Genomic DNA, 22,704 nt, shown 5'->3' with positions numbered 1-22,704 from the left:
TCATAAACTTATTATGCACATTTTATAAAGCAAAGTCTAAATGAAGGAATTTTGACTCGGAAAGAAGTTCTGTCTCTTCGTTGCGGAAGGGAATATGTAGCGTAACCATCTCTCTTTCGTAATCCATTAACACGCGTTGAAGGCCCAGCAGTTATCGGTGAATTGACGATCGTTGATTCATCAGTAGTTATAGATGCTCCCGCAGAGATTGATGGAACAGCAGACTTTGAATATTTTCTACGCGCTCTCTGATATTTCGCAGCTGGTTTCCTTCCTTACTTGATTGACTGCCAGCTATCATTTCCAATTTCTCTTTTTCCCGCTCTGCTTTCTTTCGTGCTTGGTATTCACGATATATTGTGCTGTTTTCCCTTCTCTTGAAACACGGGCTGCACTGTCTTTTTCCGCTATAAAATCGATTTAAAATCAAAGCATTGAATTTTTGCCAATCCAATAGATATTAGTTTCAAGAGCACAAGTTTAATGCACAAGGTACATCTATTACGGACAATTGAAATATTCAAGAGAAACTTACCATCACATAACCTGGAATCCGCGTATTATCACGTGTCACTTATTTTATTGTTTATTAAAATCACTATTCATTGTGTACTAATACTACAAATAGTAAGTCAATATTATATATAATACGAATTAATAAATAAAGACTGTCTCCAGAAATGATCCTGTGAAGTCTTAACTTTTCAACGGCTAACGCAGCCGTTCAACCAAAAATCACACAAAATAGTTGAGAACTCGCAAAAATGAAAGACAAACGAAAGAAAAGGAAGTATAGCTTCAATAATGCACAAGCATACAAACATACATATGCGCACACATGTGAGTAGTCACCTCGTCATCGCGGATCGATTTGCAAAGGAAGTAAATGAAGACTGACTACAGAAATGATCCTGAGAAGTATACAACCAAAAGTCACACAAAGAATTCGCAGAAATGAAACAGAAACGAAAGAAATAAAGTCACACAAAATAGTTGAGAATTCGCAGAAATGAAAGACAAACGAAAGAAAAATAATGCGCAAGCATACAAACATACATAAGCGTACTGTACTTATTGACTGCTTTATTTTTGTGTAAAACCTTGGAATTTATTCATTAATATCACCACTCAGAAGTCGTTTTATCCGTTGTAAGCGAGCGATTTTCGAAGAAACATCATTTCTAATATGCCACAAGACAAAATTAGAAATGAAGTTCATAAACCACACGCTGCCAGATAAAACGATATACCGTGTCATTGCGGGTCGATTTCCAAAAAATGTAAATGAAGACTAACTACAGAAATAATCCTGTGAAGTATAGTCTTAATTTTTCAAAGGCCAACGCAGAGTATTTCAAGCAAAAGTCACACAAAATAGTTGAGAATTCGCAGACATGAAAGACAAACGAAAGAAAAAGAAGTATAACTTCAATAATCCACAAGCATACAAACATACATATGCGCAGCAGCAAGGAAAGAGGTAACAATCGGCGATCCATTGTATATTTCTTTCATGCATGTGGTGCTGGTGGTAAGCGCTTGGAAAGTTACGACGAGCACGTAGGTTCGAATACCAACAGAATTTATTTTTAATTGAATATGTCACCAACCAAAAATTGAAGCATTGTTCTACAAAAACAACAATAGCATAAGCATTGGCAAGAGGTGGCGCATTTATGAATTTAACGCAACCTTTTCCGAACTCGTATAAGAAGTATAACTTCAAAAAATGGTATTTGAAATTATTTTTGTCAGAAAGCTGAGATTTTTTTATATAAAACTCTATAACTTCAAAATTTTTTACACTCAATTTTCAGATCTTTAAAAAATTACAAAAAAAAGTTATTTTTTTGTTTGATCGGAGTTTGAGTTGCGCGCCAAAAACTAGTGGAGAATCTTTGACCACTAAAAAGTTTACGGATATTCTTCTTCTGGTCTATGTTATGATATTCTATAGTTTGGTCAAAATCGGAAAACCACGGGTACAAAACCATGTCGCCAATTGATGGAATGGCCCATATGAGAAAAAAGGCAAGGAAACCCATGCAACCCCTTAAACCATATCCTCTAAAGGAAAAACCTCAGCGACGCAGGTAAAAACAGAAGAAGTCCACGAAAAATTTAAACCTTGTATCTAAAAAACGTTACGTTGATATGTGTTGATAAAACTTCGCAACCTATCCGTTTTCCTTATAATATCCAAATAGCCCAGCTTTAAAATGTTTTCATTTTCCTTTCAAACCGTTTATTTATGTTGATTTCTCCCAAAATAACCTTTAAAGTTGCCTAAACTTTTGCCCGACATTCAGCTGACTCTGCTATTTGAAAACTCAAGAGAGCTTACTGGCACTCGCACACTTCCCGGCGATTTAGATTAGAGAAACTAAACGGTATAAATTGAAAGCTCTCAACGAGCGTCTCATTGAGAAGCCTTGCACTCAGCAAATCAACACTTGCTTCCATCCTCCACATTCAGCTAATTCAGGTAAAACTCAAACTCACGAGAGCTTACTGGCACCATCACACTCCCGGTGATTTAGATTAGAGAAACTAAACGGTATAAATTGAAAGCTCTCAACGAGCGTCTCATTGAGAAGCCTTGCCCTCAGCAAATCAACATCCAGCTCAGCTTCCATCCTCCACATTCAGCTAATTCAGGTAAAACTCAAACTCACGAAAGCTTACTGGCACTATCACACTCCCGACGATTTAGATTAGAGAATTTTAACGGTATAAATTGAAAGCTCTCAACGAGCGTCTTATTGAGAAGCCTTGCGCTCAGCAAACCAGTAGTTGCGGTATAAATTGAAAGCTCTCAGCGAGCGTTTTATTGAGAAGTCTTGCGCTCAAAAATTCAACACTTGCTTCCACCCACCAGCATAACAATGTTTTGCATAAGCAACATATGGTATGAAAGTTTAACCGATTGCTGCGAATTTCCGAAACTCCAGTGCTGCACTTTCTATTTAAACAACTGTTATACGAAGGCACAATTTAGTGCATGTTAACGTGTCTACGGTAAAATACGGAGACAAGTGAGTAATGGATTATGCGTCTAATTCTTTTGCTTTTCGTAAAATTTTTGATTCAAAGCAGAGCTTCTGACCTTTCTGTTGCAGGAGGACGGACATGCATACACGTACAAGTCGTTGTTGTGTGGCAAGAACACGAGCGTGCATTTTTTCGGTTGCCGGTTTTGTTTTACTTGGCGAGAATAATTGGTTGGTTGGACGCGTTAGGCTGACGGCTACACAGTCGGCAATTACAAACGGTTAATGAAAGTTTCATTTCGTAGAAAAAGCTGAAGTTTTAAAGAAAAAAACAAAGTCACAAAACTCACTCGGTATACCGTGTTTTGTTGGCTGAGCGGGATGTGTTGCGCGATTCAGTATGTCGTTAAATAGCGTTGTATTGTGTGTGTGCCGCAGCCGACAACGAGTGTCGTGAGTCGTTGAAACGGATTTTCTGTGCTTACTCGGTAGCACTCAAATATCCTGCCAGTTATTTAAGCTATGTGTTGGTGGGTGAATATACTTGTATGTTATTTTTTCTTGTAGCAAGCAATTAAATATAATTTTACGCTTATATAAAGCGCGTTGTTGTCTTGTCAGGTGTACAGAAATGTTTTTTTAAGTGCTTTGTGTAAGTGCAGTTGATTTTTTTTTAGAAAAATTTGCACTTCTGGCATAAAGTTTGTGCAAACGTCAATTTTTAGTAAAGCAAATGGAAAGAATTAATAAATTGAAAAAATTCGCTATTATTGTGCCAAATCAAGATTTTTGGGTTAACGGGCTTTACATCCTTCTTAGTGCCTGGATATCCTACCACTTTGCATGTGACGTTGCAATCTGCTGATGAAGTGACAAAATAAATCTGAAACGCAAGATTTATTTAATGGAATGATTTAACGGTATAAAGGAGTTGAAAATAAGTGTATAATGACTCCTTTGGCGCCGCGATGTGAAGGTGCCGTTGGAAAGAGGAAGTCTTCTTGATTAAAATATATACCGGATTATAGGTACCGCAAACGCTTAGATTATTCGACTTAAAGGTAAAAAATTCCAAAAATTCAAACATTTCAACAAGCTATTTCACTACACTCAGCACACTTTACGCACATTTTTCATTTCAAATGCATTAAATTAAACTGTAAACATTTAAACAAATTCACATTGTACACTTTTTGCAGGTGTAAGTAAGAAATCTATAATTCAAAAAAAAAACTTTTTACACTCTTACTGGACATCATTTACATGCTAAGAATTATAAGGAAATGGAGCGCTACCATATAATCATAAGACATTTTGCTGAAATTTCTTTTTTTAAGTTAGCGATTTCAGTTCTAATAATTAAAACAAGTTGATTAAATGTATACCCACCAGGTGTCCTTTTCAATAATTCACTCACCTTTACATTATTAACAAATAATACAAGTGTATTAAAATGATTTTAATTGCGCAGGTTATTATATCTGTTTACCATTAAATATGGAAAGTATAATAAAGATGTATAATATAAATATAAGCACTTGATGATCAACGAGACGGTATGAAGCAGTAAGAGATGATCTTTGGGCGAACGTACCCAGGTTGTTGCTGATGTATATATAGATGATGTGATGTAGCGCTCTGGATTGTTGACGATTCGAATTAACGCGATTAAGCGATTAAGCGATTGTATCAAGAACGAATTGTGTCTGCTGTCCCGTTATCCATCCTTTTTGTTTAGTGGGTTGGTGGACAGGTGTGGTGAGTTGTGTTGTGATGTCATCGGCTGTGGCATATTGAGCTGTGTCTTGCTAAGGTGCGCCAGTTTTTCTCGGGTAGAGTGGGTGGATGCTTAACTCATTCAAACACAAATGATTATTATATTCCAAACTAAAATGAGTATAAACAACCTTTCCATGCATATGGATATTTTCTTTTTCAAATTTAATAAAAAAATAAGAAATATTATATAATATTATGTCATAATCTACTTCCATTACCCCGAGTATTGGCTCGACCAGGGTACTTTGTTCATAATGTTAAAATTCTTAATTTATTCTTCAAAATCTATGTCGTCTCTCACAATGTAATCCCGCTTGGCTCCAATACTCTTCAATTGACTCAAAATGGTTTCCCTGGAGCGGTCGTTTGAGTTTGCTAAATTGTCAGAAGTCACACGGAGTTAATTCAGGCAAATATGGTTACAGCGGCAAAATATTGATGGACAATTTGGCTAAAAACTCACGAAGAGTTAATGCTGTATGCTATGGTAAAATATTGTGGTGCAGAAAGCAAGAGTTTTCGGTACACAATTGCGGCTGCGTTTTACGAATAGCTTCGTGTAGTGTATTTTATTGACAGTTTAGCCGGTCGGAAAGAATTCGGAATGCACCACACCTCTATAATCGAAAAAAAAGTTTCATTATAACATTGATTTTTGGCCTGCTTTGACGTGGTTCACCTTTGCCAAGATGTTCGACCGATTGATCATCTGTTTCCCGGTTGTAAGCATATATCCAATACTCATCGCCAGTAATAATACGTTTCATGCAATACTGATAGTCGCAAAGCATTGTTTCACAGACGTTAACGCGATGCTGTTTTGGATAAATGATCTTAATGATGGTTTTCACTTATCCTTCCGGTTTCGTCTTTTCCTGGTTTTAGGTCATTAACGTCAAATGTTGTCAATTACGTTTGCTTGCATATTTGGCAAAGCACGGACATATGAAATGACAACCAAATCAAAATAATAAAACTTCGATTTATGGCAATATTAGACATTTAAATTTGATTTGCCGCAATGCTGGCATTTGGTTTTGTTTGCCGTTCGAAAACTGCTAAAAAGGATAACGTATTTTCAAAAAGTTTTTTGACGATTTCGAGGTAAGGTTTTTGTTATATTTTCAGGATATAATTTATTTATTTTTGTAATTTTTGCAGTTTCAGCATCTAGTTCAAGAAGTTGAATCCAGGGAAGGATCATGGAAGTTCATTTCCACTGGATATAGGGACAGAACCCTTCGAGAAGCTCAGTAACATGAGGTGGCTGAAATATGAATGGAACAACTCTAGCTACTCTTTATACATAAGTTCTTGTAAAGTATTACAAAAAAAAATTTTTAACAAACATTTCTTCCAGGTGGCCTTTAATTGTATAAGTCTCACAAGAAGTGAAAAAGGAAGAACGTCCACGGTGAGGCCACTCTATATATCATTGAAGTTTCTAGAGCCGACTTTGCGTGCTGAAGCGAACTCCACTTCAAATCTAATAAATGTGAGTATATGCATAATGCATAATAAATTGTAAAAATATTACTATTTGTTTACCATATGAATTATTGTTATTATAGGTCAGTCTATCGGCCTCGAGCTCTCCAACAACATTGTTGAAGTCAGAAATTAGTCGGATATACCATTAACGTCATCCAGATCACATAGTAATTGAGAAAGACGTCGAGTGCAAAAATTCAGTGATGAGTATACTCAACTAGTTGAACGTGCACTAGAGTCCCTCACATCAGCAACTAAAACTGATGGTTGGGATGAATTAGGCAAGAATATCCACAATAAGCAAAGGAGTTCAAGCAAGTTGAATTGATATTCATCTACTAAAAGAAATTACCAAGGTAAGAGCAGTTGCACAATTGTATGTGTTAATAACACATAATTTTGCTATTTTTCTTTATAGCTCCACATCATGGCGTTCAAATTCGCAATACGTTTTTTCTACGCTAGTCAAATGTAATGTTCCTTATCTTTTTTACATTTCTTTCAAGTGAGAAATCAAACTTTTAAAATAGTTATAATTAATAAAACTAAGTATATAATATTTTTTGTATAACATATACATTTATAAAAAAACTATATATTGAATCCAAATTGATATTACTTTTGTTTCATCTAAATTTGAGAAAGTTTATAAAATAGCACCATGAAAATATTTTGTATTTACAAAATAACTAAAATTAAGGAATTACATACTTGAAAGAGAAAATGACTACAAAGACGAGTTATGCATTATTGGTCTATTATATTTCCATTCAACCTTTCCATTAGGAGTCATGAAATACTACATAAAACATTCGTGAACATTAATAGTGTCTGCTAGACTCCCTAAAACGCTGTTTCGCCGAACTGATGGAAGCAATATATTTTCCCTCAATTCCATTTTCCAATTACCTGAATCAATAATGCCATTTGCGTCTTTTTCTACATACAAACCGCGAGGGCAATAACTTTCGCCTGTTCGGGAGTAACATGACGATCCGAAAACGCGATATACATTTTCCACCACATTTCTTGCTCTAGATCAGTGTTTCCCAAAGTGTGCGATAACGCCCCCTTGTGGGCGCTGCAGGTGTCAAGGGGGGCGGTAAGAGACCCAGAAAGAAAATGGGGGCGTTGGTTGTGTAGAGGTCTGGCGGGTTATTTGTAATTTTATTTAGCTAGGAGGCGTCTTAGACAACGAGTACATGAGCTCTCGACTCTCAACAACAACTTGTATGAATTAAAAGATTGCTCAAACTCGGTTCTATATTCCTCTCCGCGTAGTTCATATATCTGTCCTATTTTACTGAATATAGAAAAAATGAAAATCATGTCAATCGGCTCCGTTTCATAACGGGGCATCTCGACAGGATAGAATTTATAGAATGCTATCTGTCAAACGTATTGCTATTGCTATTGGCAAATCTGTATGTGGGCATTTGCTATCATAATATAATAATTTGCGCAAAGGTGTAGGGTAGGTAGGTTCGAGCTGATGTAGCGAATGCTTTGAGCTCTTAAATAATTTATTTTATCACTTGCGAAATGACGTCGGGTAGGTAGCTGATGTAAAGCACGTTTTGAGCTTTTGAACTTCTTAAATCTTTTATGTGGAAAATAAAAAAAAGATCTTTATCCTTTCTTACAAATGTATTTCTGGGGAAAATAAAAAAAGGATAAAGAATGAAAATGGGGGCGCTAAAAGAATATTTATTCTCAAAGTGGGCAGTAGAAAAAATAAGTTTGGGAACCACTGCTCTAGATGGTCTATAATTAAATATCTTATATAACATCACTTCATTGCGGAAGCTGAATGGTTTCATCAAGTACGTTTTTAAAGAAGAAGCGTCGTCAGCTGCTCTGAATATAGTAAAATAACAAGATATTTTAATTTAGTTAAACTTCATTATTATGCAATTGCTTTATCTTGCAAAAACAGATTCACGACCATAACCTCCAACTTCTATAAACAACAAGTAGAAATGCTAAGTTCGGGTGTAACCGAACATTTTATACACTCGCATGATAAAGTGATAATCGAGATTTCATTATCCGTCATTTACATATTTTTTTTATTTTGCTGTAAAATTAATTAGATTAGTAGTTCCTGAGATATGGTTTTTGGTCCATAAGTGCGCGATGCCACGCCCATTTTCAATTTTTAAAAAATGGTTGAATTGCTATGTGTTTCCCATCTAATTCTCCAGAGCAATTAGAGAAATTACATTCCTGTTAAAAACATTTACCCATTCTTCTTGTATGTTGCGAACTACTGCATACTTCGATCATATGTTCTTACATATTTTTTGCTATTTCTGTTTCTTCTTACTTGCATAATATTCAAGGCTAAGCATTAGAAGTCATTCACCTTAATGCGGTTAATAATTGTATTTGCATTCTGTTTGCTTGCGTTTGCTTTGTACAATTTTGCTAACGCTATGTTTCGCTCAAACAATTATGCGTATGCTTGTTTGTGCACATTAGTAAGTCCTATTTAACATGTACTAAGCTTAAAAAGTATTATGTTTTGTAAATTTGCGCGGTTATAAAAAAAGCTTTATAGCCCTACATAGTTTATATTTCAATGATGCACGAACAGATTGGAATATTCACTTTTAAAAACTCATTCTTTAAAGCTTAAAAAATTACAAATGGTAGATTTTCCCAATAGCAAAATACTCATTTGGCTCGAGAAATTATCGCCTGTGGCCAAATAGCGTGGTGTTGCCGCCAGTCTTTCACCGACCGAGATCGCTTCACGAAATCTTGTATTTCTTTTATAAATACTAGATAATTGAAAAAGTATTTTCGTATTTTGTCATTCAATGTCGTTGCAGTCGTATATCTCTGATGCTGTATCAGTTCGTGGAGCACCACAATGGCTCGCTCGTTTCCGTTCTGGAAATTTCGAAGTGAAAGATGCACCTCGCTCCGGTCGACCTATCGTTGAAAAAGTCGATTAAGTTATGGAAAATATTGACCAGAATTGTCACATAAGCAGCCGAGACATCGCTAAGGAACTTAATATTCATCATCAAACGATTTTGAGCCATTTAAACCTCGATGTTTGGGTTCCACCTGAATTTTCTGTGAAAAATTTAAGGCCCGAATTAACATTTGCGATTCTTTCAAACAATTTCTGAAGCGAATGGTAACAGAAGAGGTAAAGTGGATCAAATACGACAATAAGATATCAAATACGAAAAAGATCATGGTCCAAGCGTGGTGAAGCTCAACAAATAGTCGTAAAGCCAGGATTGACGCCTCGAAAAGTTGAGTGTTTGGTGGGATTGGAAAGGAATCATCGACTATGAGCTGCTCCAGCGTGGTCGAAATATTGACTCTACATTTTACTGTCAACAACTAATGAGATTAAAGCAAGCAATCGAAAAAAACGGCCAGAACTGATCAACAGAAAGGGATTCATCTTCCATAAGGACACCGCTAGACCACACATATCTGTAATGACTCGGCAAAAACTGGAAGAGCTTGGCTGGGAAGCTTTGATGCATCCACCATACGTCGCGGAACTTGCACCATCGGTATATCATTTGTTTCGGTCAATGCAGAACCCCCTTAATGGAGTAAAGTTGGCTTCAGGAGAAGCCTGTGAAAATTACTTGTCGCAGTTTTTCGCCAAGAAAGCAGAAAAATTTTACACTCATGGAATAATGTCTCTAGCAGAAAAATGACAAAAACGGTTGACTTAAGATCATTAAGATTCATTGTAAATATAAAAAAAATAAGTCGAAGTACGAGTATGATTAGAAATAGGAACATACTTTTTCGACTACCCTATATATGGGGTAAGGAACTCAACTAAAAAGTCGAAGTTTTCCAGAGTCGTTCCCAGGAAATTTTTTAACCACTTTGGATTCTCAGAAACCAGCTTAAATCTAAGTGTGGTGAAAAATCCACATTCTTTTAGCCTCTGGTCTTCACTGCTTTGGATTTCTTTGATTAGTCCTCTTTTTTCAAGCTTTTAATGTCGTTACAAGACATAGCACCGCAGTTGCAATAGCAAATTTGCTATATTTATAATTTTTTTGGTTTTTCACGCACTTTTTTAAAAGGAATTATATTTTTAAAATAGCAGCTAGTGAAATTGTATGTTCACAATTGCCACCTATAGTGAAAACGAGTTGTCAATAATCTGACACCAAAACTTAACGACAGGTTTAGAATTATGTTGTAATGAAAACGAATTTGACGCACCAGATGAACAGCTGTTCATTGAGGCAGTTTTTGAAGTCAATTATTTTGCCCTAGTAAAAACCAAGCATTATTATTTTTTGCTCACAGCAATATATGTAAGTATATTTCGTTAAAAATATTTGATAAAACTGAATATTGCATTCAGACTGAAATTCACACTGAGCTCTGTTTTTTTTGTTTGGGGTGTAGGTGGCTAAGATATTGTATGTAAGAGATACAAGATTTCACGTGTTAGCTTACTGTATTTGGACGAAGGTAGTATTGCAGATAATACACTGAAATATCTTTGGAATTAAAATCTGTATCTATCAAGTTATGGATCAATTCAATATATATAATTATGATAGCATTTGAATTGATTAATAATACTTATCATAAAAAGATTAATCTTGTAGAACGAGGAACTTATAACATTTATTGTGATACTGTTACTGAAAATTGCGCTTAGTGGGTTCGCTTCGAGCAATTTTAAATTTCCATTTCGAACATTAGCTGGTGAGGAAAGAGCTGAAACTAATTTACGCTTAAGTGGGTGGCACTTCGATTGGACCGACTTAGACGGCGGAGCTGTGACTTATTTACTAACTTTGATATAAGACTGTAAAACGCAGCCGCAGCAAGACTGACAAATAAAAAAGTAACCGGCGAAGCAGACAAAAAATTGGAAAAATAAATAAAAACATTCCGCAAGTCTACAACTTTTAGCAACTTAAAAATGTCGCTGCATGAAATGGAGCACTGAGAGCACGAAATGCGAGTGGGATGAAGAGCAGCAAGTAGTTACGACGTGTAAATCACTATTACGAGCTCAAAACACTTGCTAATAGGCAAACTTGCAATTTTAAAACCAAAAAAGTAACTTGCACTAGCTTTCAGTAGCTTCACCACATCTCCGTTGGTTAGTCTCGCATATTCGGTCGTGTGTCTGCTCGTCGCGTGGCTTTTTTGGTGTAGCCTTCACGTTGGCAGTTGACGATAGGACATTTGCGGCTGTTATGCGTCCGGTAATACTTTGTGGTCCAACAACCACATAAGAAATTGCAAAAACTTTCATTTCCACTAGCCACAGCTGCAATGGCAATAACAACGAAGCTGCAACCACAAAAAACCATTTACAACTTTACTTTTAATATTAATTTATTTATTGCAATTATAATCGTGAAGGCGCGACATTGAAGTTACAATAAAGTATTAAAAGTGGCACACAGTCATTTAAGAGACGATGTTGTACAGCAAATCGACATTATTTTATTTCTTTAAAGTATTTATGAAGTACATTAATTTATCATAAGCCATGAGCCAACGGAGCTGTTCAGAGCTCACAACATCTGTGGAGATAAACTTAGGAAGTTTCTTAAAGGCAAAAGTTGTTTCCATCATTTATGTTCGATAACTTATTGCCGTTTTGATGATAATGCCAATATCAGAGAAGCCATCGTCCTTAATGGCAAAACCTGGGGCAGTCGATTTACCCAAGCTTCTCTTGAAGCGAATTTTCCAAAGAACTAGTAATCACCATGTGGCTGGTCCGAGCTATAAATTGGACGCATATGAACCTCCCGAAGCATGAGGCAGTCACTATATGTGTATGTATGGCTTGTGTTTTCTCGAAAAAAAAACTTTAAAACCGTACTACCGAGGGGTCAAAAGGGCCTTCTGCCTCTCTCAATGCCTTAACATTTCGCTTGGTATATACCGGTAAAATCATATTCTATTTCGGCATATTCTAACATGATTTGTTATAGATTTGTCTTAGTTGCAATACTTCATTAATTTATTCTGAATGAACTTGCATCTGAGATTATTCACCACATTTTTATTTTAGTTATGAAAACACTCTAAGCTTTCTAGCCATGAATTTATGTTTCTTTTCCTTACTTCTTATAATCTTCTTCTTCTTTAATGGCGTAGACACCGCTTACGTGATTTTAGCCGAGACAATAACAGCGCGCCAATCGTTTCTTCTTTTCGCAACGTAGCATTGGAAATTCTAAGCGAAGCCAGGTCCTTCTCAACCTGATCCAACGGAGTAGAGGTTCCCGCGGCAGGTAATACGTCGAATACTTTCAGAGCTGGAGTGTTTTCGTCCATACGTATGACATGACCTAGCCAGCGCAGCTGCTGTCTCTCAATTCGCTGAACTATGTCAATGGCGTTGTATATCTCATACAGCTCATCGTTCCCGCGCAAATCTTTTGAGGAACCTTCCTCTCGAAAACTCGTAACGTAGAATAATGAGTTACTTCTAGAGTTTGGCTTTTGTTCGTCGAGAGAGGACTTTACTTCTCAATTGCCTACTCAGTCCAAAGTAGCACCTGTTGCCAAGAGTTAATCTGCGTTAGATTTCAGTACTGACATTATTGTTGCGGATCTTTGGTATTGCTCAACGTCAGTTTACACAGCCATATTAGATTTTCCTATAACATTACTGTTTTGTTTTAAAACAGGAAGAGGCTTGAATAATGAATATATCTGTTGGGAATCCGGTCCACAAATTTCGTGAGCTCATAATGATGTGAGAGCCTCTTGGCCGTTTTCGTTCAAGCTTACTGATACAATTTTGTTAAGAGGTGTTTCTATGAGAGTAAGCTGCAAAAGTTATGCTATATTTTCCTCTTTATCTCTAAGGTCTAAACTCAGAAATATTCCTTCCATCAGAACTCAAAATTATTCGTCGAGTTCAAAGATAATGTATGCAAAAATTTGTAGTGTTCTGGTTCGCCTAGTCGGTTTGCGACCTTCTGGTGAAAGCCTTAACGTTAAAGGGTATAAAAAAGATCCACTAGTATATCTATATTTTGATCAATCAGTTTGTATGACAGCTATCATATATGCTATAATGGTCTGATCTTAAAAATTTATTCGGATATTGTAGCGTTGGATTTGCAGTATTGTCAAATAAAAAAGTTTTCTTTACAAAAACTTCATTTTGATTGTTCAGTTTGTATGACATCAGTATGCTATAGTGAAATTTGGAGCGATATCTCCAAAACTGAGCGACTAGTTTGCGTATATACAACCACACAGAAGGAAATGGCTAAGTCTACTCATATCTTCCCGCTGATCATTTATCTACCATATATATTTTATAGCGTGTCCTACGTTTCTTTCTGGGTGCTACAAATTTCGTGGCAAACATAGTAAATTCTGTTCGGGATATACAAATTAAATCAAAGAATGCCTAACTTTTTCTTTAATTAGGATTCCATACCAAAACTGTGTGCTTATATGCAAATATTCCCCAGCAGCACATACAAAAGAATACGCCCGAATAATGCTAACTCGGACCATAAAGCATTCTCTTTCATCCGCTTGGTTGGCTGTGAAGAGGTTGCATTTAAATGCGGCAATCGACTGAGTGGCGAGGTAGGGCTGAAATACGCAACGGGAAAAGTTTTTCCCACAAAACGCAACCACAATTACAAACGCAAAAAAATAATTGCAAGCCAGGCAGCGTTAAAATGCAAAAGTGTCGGCCACGTTCTTTCACTTTGGCAGGAAGTGTTGTTTGCAGTTGCGAAAATAATAAAAGTAATATAAAAAATAAAATAAAATAATAAAGTTAAAGGGAAAGGGAAGCGCAAATAAATGCAAAATGGTGGAAACTCAAGAAAAGCGGGAATCGCACTGCCGGCACTGGAGTGTGGAATACAGTTTGTAATTTTTATGCTCCCCTTTGTCCGGCAGAACTTCTTCGCCGTTTTTTTCGTTTTGTGCGGATTACAACAACAACATCCACTGACCCCACACGCTTATACCGCTTTATCTTTTATTGTAATTCTTGTGTTAGCCTTATGTCTTACGACTCATTAATACTCATTTTTAATTACCGCAAAGCGCAAGTTTAAATTGAGTGTTTCCTCGATTTTTAGTGTTTTGTTTTGATTGAACTTGCTGCGCACTGTCTGCTTTTTCCTTCTTTAACCGAGCGCTATCACTTCCTGCCTTGCATTTGCTTAATATCCTTCCCGGTCAACCTGGTCGAGTATTTGCACTTTCCCTTTACGCTCATTTCTAACACTCCAAACAACTTGGTTATAAGTTAAAGCGAATTTGTTGTTGTTTTTTGTGAGTTTTATTTTTCCTAATTTTTCATTGCTTCTGCGGTCAGAAGTAGCGTGTGTATTTTTTGCTGAAAAATATTTTTCAAAAGCTCGCAAAAACACTACATGCAAGTTTACAATCCGTGGATATACTTTTCATACCGACTCTCTCTAAGATTCCTCTCGTCGTCTCAGCCTCCGTCTCAGCAGCTGTTTACACTTGCGAACTTAGTTAGTCAATTTCTTCGCTATTGTGCTATTGTTGTTGTCTGTCATAATTTTACCATCCTTTTCGCTGTGTGTTGGAAACTAATTATGTTGCTGAAGTGGAAATTACACTTCGGCCATTTGTAAATAAATAAAAGTAAGGTTAAGCGAATGGCTAGTTCGAACGGACGGCGTTATGAGTTATATGGGCATGGGCGAGTTAAGCCCATTAGCAAAGCAAAGGAAATGCTTATATCTATTTGAGGAACTTAATTTATTTAAAGTTGTTGTTTTTGTTGAGGCTGTGGCATGAGCCTAGCTGTTTGGTTGCTTTGTTTTAAGGTTTGAGTTAAATATGATACAGGAAGTTACATATTATACAAAATATAATTGGTGTTACCAACAAGACCTTACACCATACCGTCTTGTTTGTTTAATTTAACGAACACTTTTGTATATTAATTGTAATTAATAGTAATTATTATGACACACTAGCTACCTGAAAGTGGTATTTACCGATCTCTACTCCACGACACAAAGCTTAATGTAAGTCTTACATTGTCTTCTGGTTATCACCGATCGAAAGCTTTTTAAATAAGTTTTCTAATTGCAACCTCAGTGGTTATGAAACTACTGGTGTAGCTGACTAGATGGCTTCTTGAATCATGAACGAGAGTTCCGTTAGTTGAAATTGTATGATCTTCTGAACCACGAAGTTAATTGATTTTTATTCTCAGATGAATGTTACCGGCCGAGCTATTCAAATACGGTGGCGAAGAACTGATAAGGAACATGCATCAGCTTCTTTGTAAAATATGGTCGGATGAAAGCATTCCCAACGATTGGAATTTAAGTGTGCTCTGCCCAATCCACAAAAACGGAGACCCCACATTCTGCGCCAACTACCGTGGGATAAGCCTCCTCAACATCGCATATAAGGTTCTATCGAGCGTATTGTGTGAAAGATTAAAGCCCACCGTCAACAAACTGATTGGACCTTATCAGTGTGGCTTTAGACCTGGCAAATCAACAACCGACCAGATATTCATCATGCGCCAAATCTTGGAAAAGATCCGTGAAAGGAGGACACACACCACCTCTTCGTCGATTTCAAAGCTGCTTTCGACAGCACGAAAAGGAGCTGCCTTTATGCCGCGATGTCTGAATTTGGTATCCCCGCAAAAGTAATACGGCTGTGTAAACTGACGTTGAGCAACACGAAAAGCTCCGTCAGGATCGGGAAGGACCTCTCCAAGCCGTTCGATACCAAACGAGGTTTCAGACAAGGCGACTCCCTATCGTGCGACTTTTTCAATCTGCTGCAGAACTTAATCGAGCAGGTACAATCTTTTATAAGAGTGTACAGCTGCTGGCGTATGCCGATGATATTGATATCATCAGCCTCAACACCCGCGCCGTTAGTTCTGCTTTCTCCAGACTGGACAAGGAAGCAAGGCAAATGGGTCTTGTGGTTAACGAGGGCAAGACGAAATATCTCCTGTCATCAAACAAACAGCCGTCGCACTCACTACTTGGCTCTCACGTCACTGTTGATAGTCATAACTTTGAAGTCGTAGATAATTTCGTCTATATTGGAACCAGTGTAAACTCCACCAACAATGTCAGCCTGGAAATCCAACGCAGGATAACTCTTGCCAACAGGTGCTACTTCGGAATGAGTAGGCTATTGAGAAGCAAAGTCCTCTCTCGACGAACAAACACCAAACTCTATAAGTCGCTCATAATTCCTGTCCTGCTATATGGTGCAGAGGCTTGGGCGATGACAGCAACCGATGAGTCGACGTTACGAGTTTTCGAGAGAAAGGTGCTGCGAAAGATTTATGGTCCTTTGCGAGTTGTCCACGGCGAATATCGCATTCGATGGAACGATGAGCTGTATGAGATATATGACGACATTGACATAGTTCAGCGAATTAAAAGACAGCGGCTACGCTGGCTAGGTCATGTCCGAATGGACGAAAATACTCCATCTCTGAAGGTATTCGCCGCAGTACCCGCCGGGGGAAGCAGAGGAAGAGGAAGGACCAAGTGGAGAAAGACCTGCCTACGCGTGGAATATCCAATTGGCGCCATATATCGAAAAGAAGAAACGACTGGCGCGCTGTTGTTAACTCGGCTATAATCGCGTAAGCGGTGTCTACGCCAATTAAAAAGAAGAAGAATGTTTACAAGTTCAGAAGTATGCCGACCGCATTATTGTATGGATTCAGGTTCTGCCACTTTCTAATAGGAATTGGTGACACTTGAGTTATTATTAATTCTATTATGAAATAATAAAGATTTTATTAGATTAAACTAGATATTTTTTATTGAATTCCGAAGTGCAAAATTCAAAGCAATCGTTATCTTTTAGCAAAACACCGAACTTATCTATACTCAATAATTATGACTGGTTGATTTAAGATCTCAACTAATTCTTAGAGATTTTCTAAATTCTCGCATTATATAACTGTAAATGGTTTAGGTATTAAAATCTTTAGCAGTATTCAGAACGAACATGATAATCTGGTAATTAGTTAGTTAATACTTCATTCAAACACTTAACTGGCATCATAGTTTTTGCTGATTAAATTTTTGAAAAATTTGTCTAAAATTATTTTGTAGCGAGCATAAATAACAAAATTCACGTAAAAACTACCGAATAACGACTAACGCATTGACGAAGCTGATATGAATATCCCTATTAAAAATAAGTTGAGTATTGCCAGTTCTTTGTAGAATTATTTCTTCACTCCCAAAACACTAGTCAGTGATCCCACGTTAGTCAATAGCCGCAAGAGCGTAGCTTTAGCTGAAGAGTTTTATAAATACACGATATTCGTCAAATTAAACCATATTATGTCCTTTTCTGAACAGAGATGTGTCCTTAAAGGACCATCTCACACATTAATAGTTCAGGCAAATTGGCATCGTGATGTTTTATTACATTTTTGTTTATTATAAATACATACATAGTTTCTGGCTTAGCTGCGAATTTGCGAATGTGATGCTGTAAATTTCTTGCTGTTATTTTACGTTGTTGCCCAGCACACAAAGTCATTAAAAATGCTAATAAGTAAATTACATGAAATTGATTTATAGGCATGATACCACAATGCATTTAGATAGTCTGAGGGTGTGAAAAGAGTGTTAAACATTTAATTTTTATTTAACAGGCTGAATATAATAATGTGACCTGTTAAAAAAGAAATTCGAAATAGAGAATTGGGACTTTAAGATAATAGTCCTGTAGACTTGTGTTTCTTTTTAACTGAGTTCAATCACACATTATTTTTAGGGCAAAAGATTTATCTCTGAAAAGGGTCTCTGGGTTACTAAGCTAAACTATTCGTTAACTAAAATTTTTCATTAAGGAGAGAGATATCTGATTTTTACAGTGAAAAGTGGCACATGAAAGCGAACTAGATGACCTGCCAACCATTAGTTGCTTTTGGAATGATATTGGTGTATTTTCTTACCGTCAGTGAAGGCTAAGGTTCTTACCCTGAATAGGGTATTTTAAGTTTTCTACGAAGTTTGTAACACCCAAAAAGAGTCGTCGGAGATGCTCAAAAGTATATGTACTACTATGAGCAAAAAATAGTAAGACTTTGTTTATAATTTTAAAATTTTTAATTTATTCCTCAAAATCTATATCATCCCTCCAAAGTAATACCTCAGTACACTTGTACACATGTTTTTGGCAATTCTCGAAACAGTCAATTTGCGGAAGAGAATTTAGTGAGCGTATTGATTCATAGCGTATCCCGCAGCGGTTGTTTGTTTTTGCTAAATAGCCAGAAATCACACGGAAATAAATCGATACATTGCCGTGGTGCAAAAATCAGAGCTGTCGGCTCGAAATTCCATCCTCTTTTCAGGAGTAGGAGGAGTAAGGAGTATTCTTTGTTGACAGCTTGTACGGTCGGAATAAATTCGGAGTGCAACACACCTCGATAATAGAAGAAAACTGTCAAAATGACCTTGAGCTTCGACCAGCTTTGACGTGTTCTTTTCGGCTAATGATTATTTTGATGTGACATTTGGCTCAGATGTCACTGACAGTCGTACTAGCCTAGAAAAGAAATTTTAATAAATTTAATTTAATTTTTACCAAAGAATTTTATTTTAATTTTTGAAAGTTAATTTAATGCCAAAAAATTAAATTTCATTTTTAATTATCAAAAGTTTATTTATTAACATTTTAAAAAAGGTTATGTAATGAGTTACATAAAGTATTTGTATTTGTAATAATTTAAAAATTATTTATAAATATTTTGTCAAGTTCTCAGAATACTATGCAAGAGTTTTCAAAAATATTATTTTCAGTATTATAAAATTAAATACTTAATTATAAAATTTTTCTATGGTTCTCCTGGTACATCTTTCGTGAACACAATTGGTGTAATAGAACTATAAACACATACATATGCAATGACAAAACTCGTAACCAAATACAAAACAACATCATTGCAGGGACAACGAATGCACAAAAAGTATAAATATAAAAATTAAACACCCGTTGTGCGTGTAATTCCGAGCGTGTGTGCCTTTTTTCAGTGTAACTAAAGTAAATATAAAATTAACAATGAATAAAATAATAATAATTCACGTAATTGGCATTAAGGTGCTGATATTTGAGGTTTGCTGGCAATGCTCAGCATCACTCTGTTGTTGTTATTGGCATTGAATATTAATAATTTAAGTAATGTTGACGCTGATTGGCATCAAACTATTCATAACTACCTAGTTTTCGCACATACACTATTATTTATTTGATTTAAGTCTCATTTAAATTTTTCATAAATTTTTTTGTACAGAAAATTATTTTTTTGAGTTCGAGCCAAATGGAAAATATTATTTATCATGTCTTTTTAGGCCAAACACTGAAACTTCGGGATGCATTTGAAAACCCACTTCCAATATAGGAAATAATGGACACCCTAATGTGCATATAATATGCCAAAATTATTTTTTATATAATTACTCAACGGTTATAGTAATTAAGAATTATTTGGAAATTTGTTTTTAGCTGCAAATGGATAACAGGTTAATGTGATTAGATTACAAGCAGAATGCTAAAATAAAAGAAGAGTAAAAAAAAGTAATCAGAAAAATAATTGATTCCAGTAGGGTGCTAAGGACCAAGGCATAGTTAGTTATAAAAATTTTGTTTCAGTTGAAGACAACGTAAGTCGTTGACTTTTAAAACCTCCAGGAGTATATTGAAGAAACCATTTGTGTAGTACCTTTATAGTGCGGAAATATTTTTATAATCTGCAGTGAGCTCGGTTCTAGGTTTGGTTGAAGATTTACTTAGCTCAAACAATCTTAGTACACACATTTCAAACTGGATCACTGAACCCTTTGAAAATTATTTTAGTAGTCCTAATTACCAGATTTATTTGTTATAACCAAGCACAAGCTGACCACTTTTTCCCTATGTAATTTTAATATGATAATCGGACAGAATGTGTTTCATACAAAATAAGTTAAGAAAGGAGAATTATAACTTGTAGAAATGCATACGAGTATTTTAGCACCTAACCAAGTTTTTTTGGAAAGTGTGTTAGGAGTGTTCTATAGAAACATAAGCATTATTTACATCTAATGCCAATGTGAGAAAATACCCAGTAGTAATAATCAATCTCGGATTGCGGTTAATAGAATGGAATATAGCTTTAAGAAGTAATGGGGGGAAAAAAAAGCAATATATCGTTGCGAACTAAATGAAAACCGTTTAAGCATTTCATAACTTTGCTTGGTTCATTAAATAATTAAATTTTACTAAGCGGGTAAGTTCACACAGTTTATCCACCTTAATTTAACGGATATTTAGCTGATTCCCCGCACATAGTGCGCATAGTATTCAGCCCATAGCAAGAGTTTTCGCATAGCGCGAAATAACATTTTTCTCCTTAACTCTGTATGTAAGCGAAGGTGAAGAACTTCTTTAGAAATTTTTCTTCCGCCGAAAGTAACCAGTCTGCACAGTGAGTCGAGCTAAAACAATGCAGGTAATAAGGAGAGGATATTGTACTTTATTGCTAGCAAGTAGTAACAAATAAAATAGCAATAATAAAAATGCGCGCTTACAAAAGTAATATACTTATATGTATGTCTATATATGAAAAATAAAAACTGCACAACACAAACAAATTTCTAATACATTCTCCGTTACATTCCTTCTACGTCAACCAAATCAAGGATAAATTTCAGATTATGTATAACTCTTCCAAAAAGCATAGTTAATAGACAAATCTGAGTAATACCAGCAGATCACAAAGAAATTGATTACATTTTAAATAATTTTTCGATAACGCCTTTAAATAGTTTGTTCAGTTGTATTTGAAGCATCTATTAACACTTTATGTGATCTGGTGTCTTTGTCGCCTTGCTTCCAGAACCATATTGATATTAAAGTCTGCTAACAGAAAACAACTTCGTTGACATTTATACTGAATCCTTCAAACTAAAATTGTCTCTGCAATTTCATCATAAAGTCCAATATACAGCCATCCGTGTGGACTACACACAATTAACCCGCTCCAAAGCAATGTAATGGGGTCTGAATTTTGGAATGCGCATGGAATAATTTATATTGACTATCCACATTTGAAAGTTATGTTTTATCAAGACAATGCACCATGTCACAAGTCAGCGAAAACGCTGGCAAAAATCTATGAGTTGTGCTTCAAATTGATTCCCCAATAGCTATTTTCTGTTTTCTGATCTCAAAGGAATGCTGGTTAGGAAGAAATTTTCATCGAATGTAATAGTGATCGCAGAAGCTGAGGCCTATTTAAAAAAAGGACAAATCGTGCCATAAAAATGGTACCGAAAAATTGGAGTGTATCACCCTTGAAAGGAGCTATGTTTGTATTACCTATTTTGTCAAAAAAGATGTATTTTGTTACGGTAAGCCGGGGATCTTTCAATTTTTATATCTCCAAGATGTCAGTCTTTCGTTGTGCCATAGATTATATGCGCCCCAACGAAGTTCAAGTCGAGGAGCAATTGCTCATTAGTTCTAGTCCTTCTAAGATGCTTAGTGCTCTTGAATGCTGCCCGTGCGATTAATTCGCCTTTTAGTTGAAGAACACCTAAATCTAGCGATATCGGCAAGATATTTTGACTTACACAAATTTTGTACTGATTCATTTAGACGATAATGGACATACATACAACATATTTTGAAGTTGTAGAGTAAAGGAGATAAAAACAGCCGTTAGCAATTTCATTCTGCAAAAAGCTTATTTTTGTGGAAGATTTTTTCCCAATAGTTTGTTTTTAGGAGACCTTTCGAGAAGAGTCTGGTACTAAATAATTCTATATAATAAAGGAAAACAATGTTTTGTTCTCGAAGGTAACTTTATTAATGAAGAAACAGTTCGAATAAAGGTTTACAAAGAGCAAAACTTACAATTAGAATCCAAAGTGAGAGTATGGAACAATCTCCTGGTTTGTTGTTGTAATAACTTAAATCTATAATACAAAGTAATAAGCTAATAGTGAGAGAATTCGTTGTTATTGTAATTAAAGAACTTAAACTAAAATGCAATGACAAGAATGAGTTTGGTCAATGACGTGAGAGCTTAACTTAAGCTTAATATAAGTTGTTGGTAGTAAGGGCAATAGTATGTGACTATATTCACAACGCACTTTAAAAGTAAATTAGGTTTTAATAGGTCTCTTTACTTGATGCTTCATCTTATGTAAAATTAATTTTTCTTCAATGAAAATTAGTATTGGCCCGTCTTTGATCTACTAAGCTACTAATTTCCTAACCATTTAATCCCTTTACTTATCTTTATACAGACCAAATTCTCTGCCAACAAGTCAAGTGTTAGGTAATCAAATTATTTTAAGAAACATTAAATATCCCTGCCTACAATTCTACACACCTCAAATCCCAGTTATATTATGCGCTCTTTCACGTTCCATTTCCACTTCATCTCAATTCCGACATCTGATTTTACATA

At 35.7% G+C, this 22,704-nt stretch overlaps 1 long non-coding RNA gene and 2 pseudogenes across 4 annotated transcripts; 1 reads left to right on the top strand and 2 right to left on the bottom strand.

The window, feature by feature from the left end:
• Window positions 1–829: 829 nt before the first annotated feature.
• LOC120773139 lies at window positions 830–928 on the bottom strand (annotated as a pseudogene).
• Window positions 929–1,123: 195 nt separating this feature from the next.
• LOC120773193 lies at window positions 1,124–1,326 on the bottom strand (annotated as a pseudogene).
• A 1,682-nt stretch (window positions 1,327–3,008) lies between these two features.
• LOC120772737 lies at window positions 3,009–6,765 on the top strand. Of its 4 annotated transcripts, none has more exons than XR_005705091.1 (6): window positions 3,009–3,035; window positions 3,120–4,051; window positions 5,655–5,873; window positions 5,931–6,264; window positions 6,341–6,616; window positions 6,679–6,765. It is a non-coding gene; the product is annotated as an uncharacterized LOC120772737 (long non-coding RNA). The 4 variants fall into 4 exon arrangements; XR_005705090.1 differs by having other exon boundaries at window positions 3,012–3,035; window positions 3,097–4,051; XR_005705089.1 differs by having other exon boundaries at window positions 3,018–4,051; window positions 5,931–6,032; window positions 6,130–6,264.
• The last annotated feature ends 15,939 nt before the right edge of the window (window positions 6,766–22,704 follow it).

Source organism: Bactrocera tryoni, chromosome 3 (genome assembly GCF_016617805.1).
Source record: "Bactrocera tryoni isolate S06 chromosome 3, CSIRO_BtryS06_freeze2, whole genome shotgun sequence".
In the NCBI taxonomy this organism is placed as follows: Eukaryota; Metazoa; Arthropoda; class Insecta; order Diptera; family Tephritidae; genus Bactrocera; species Bactrocera tryoni.
The sequence above is the reverse complement of the archived record's forward strand: the minus strand, read 5'-3'. Positions and strand labels throughout refer to the sequence as shown.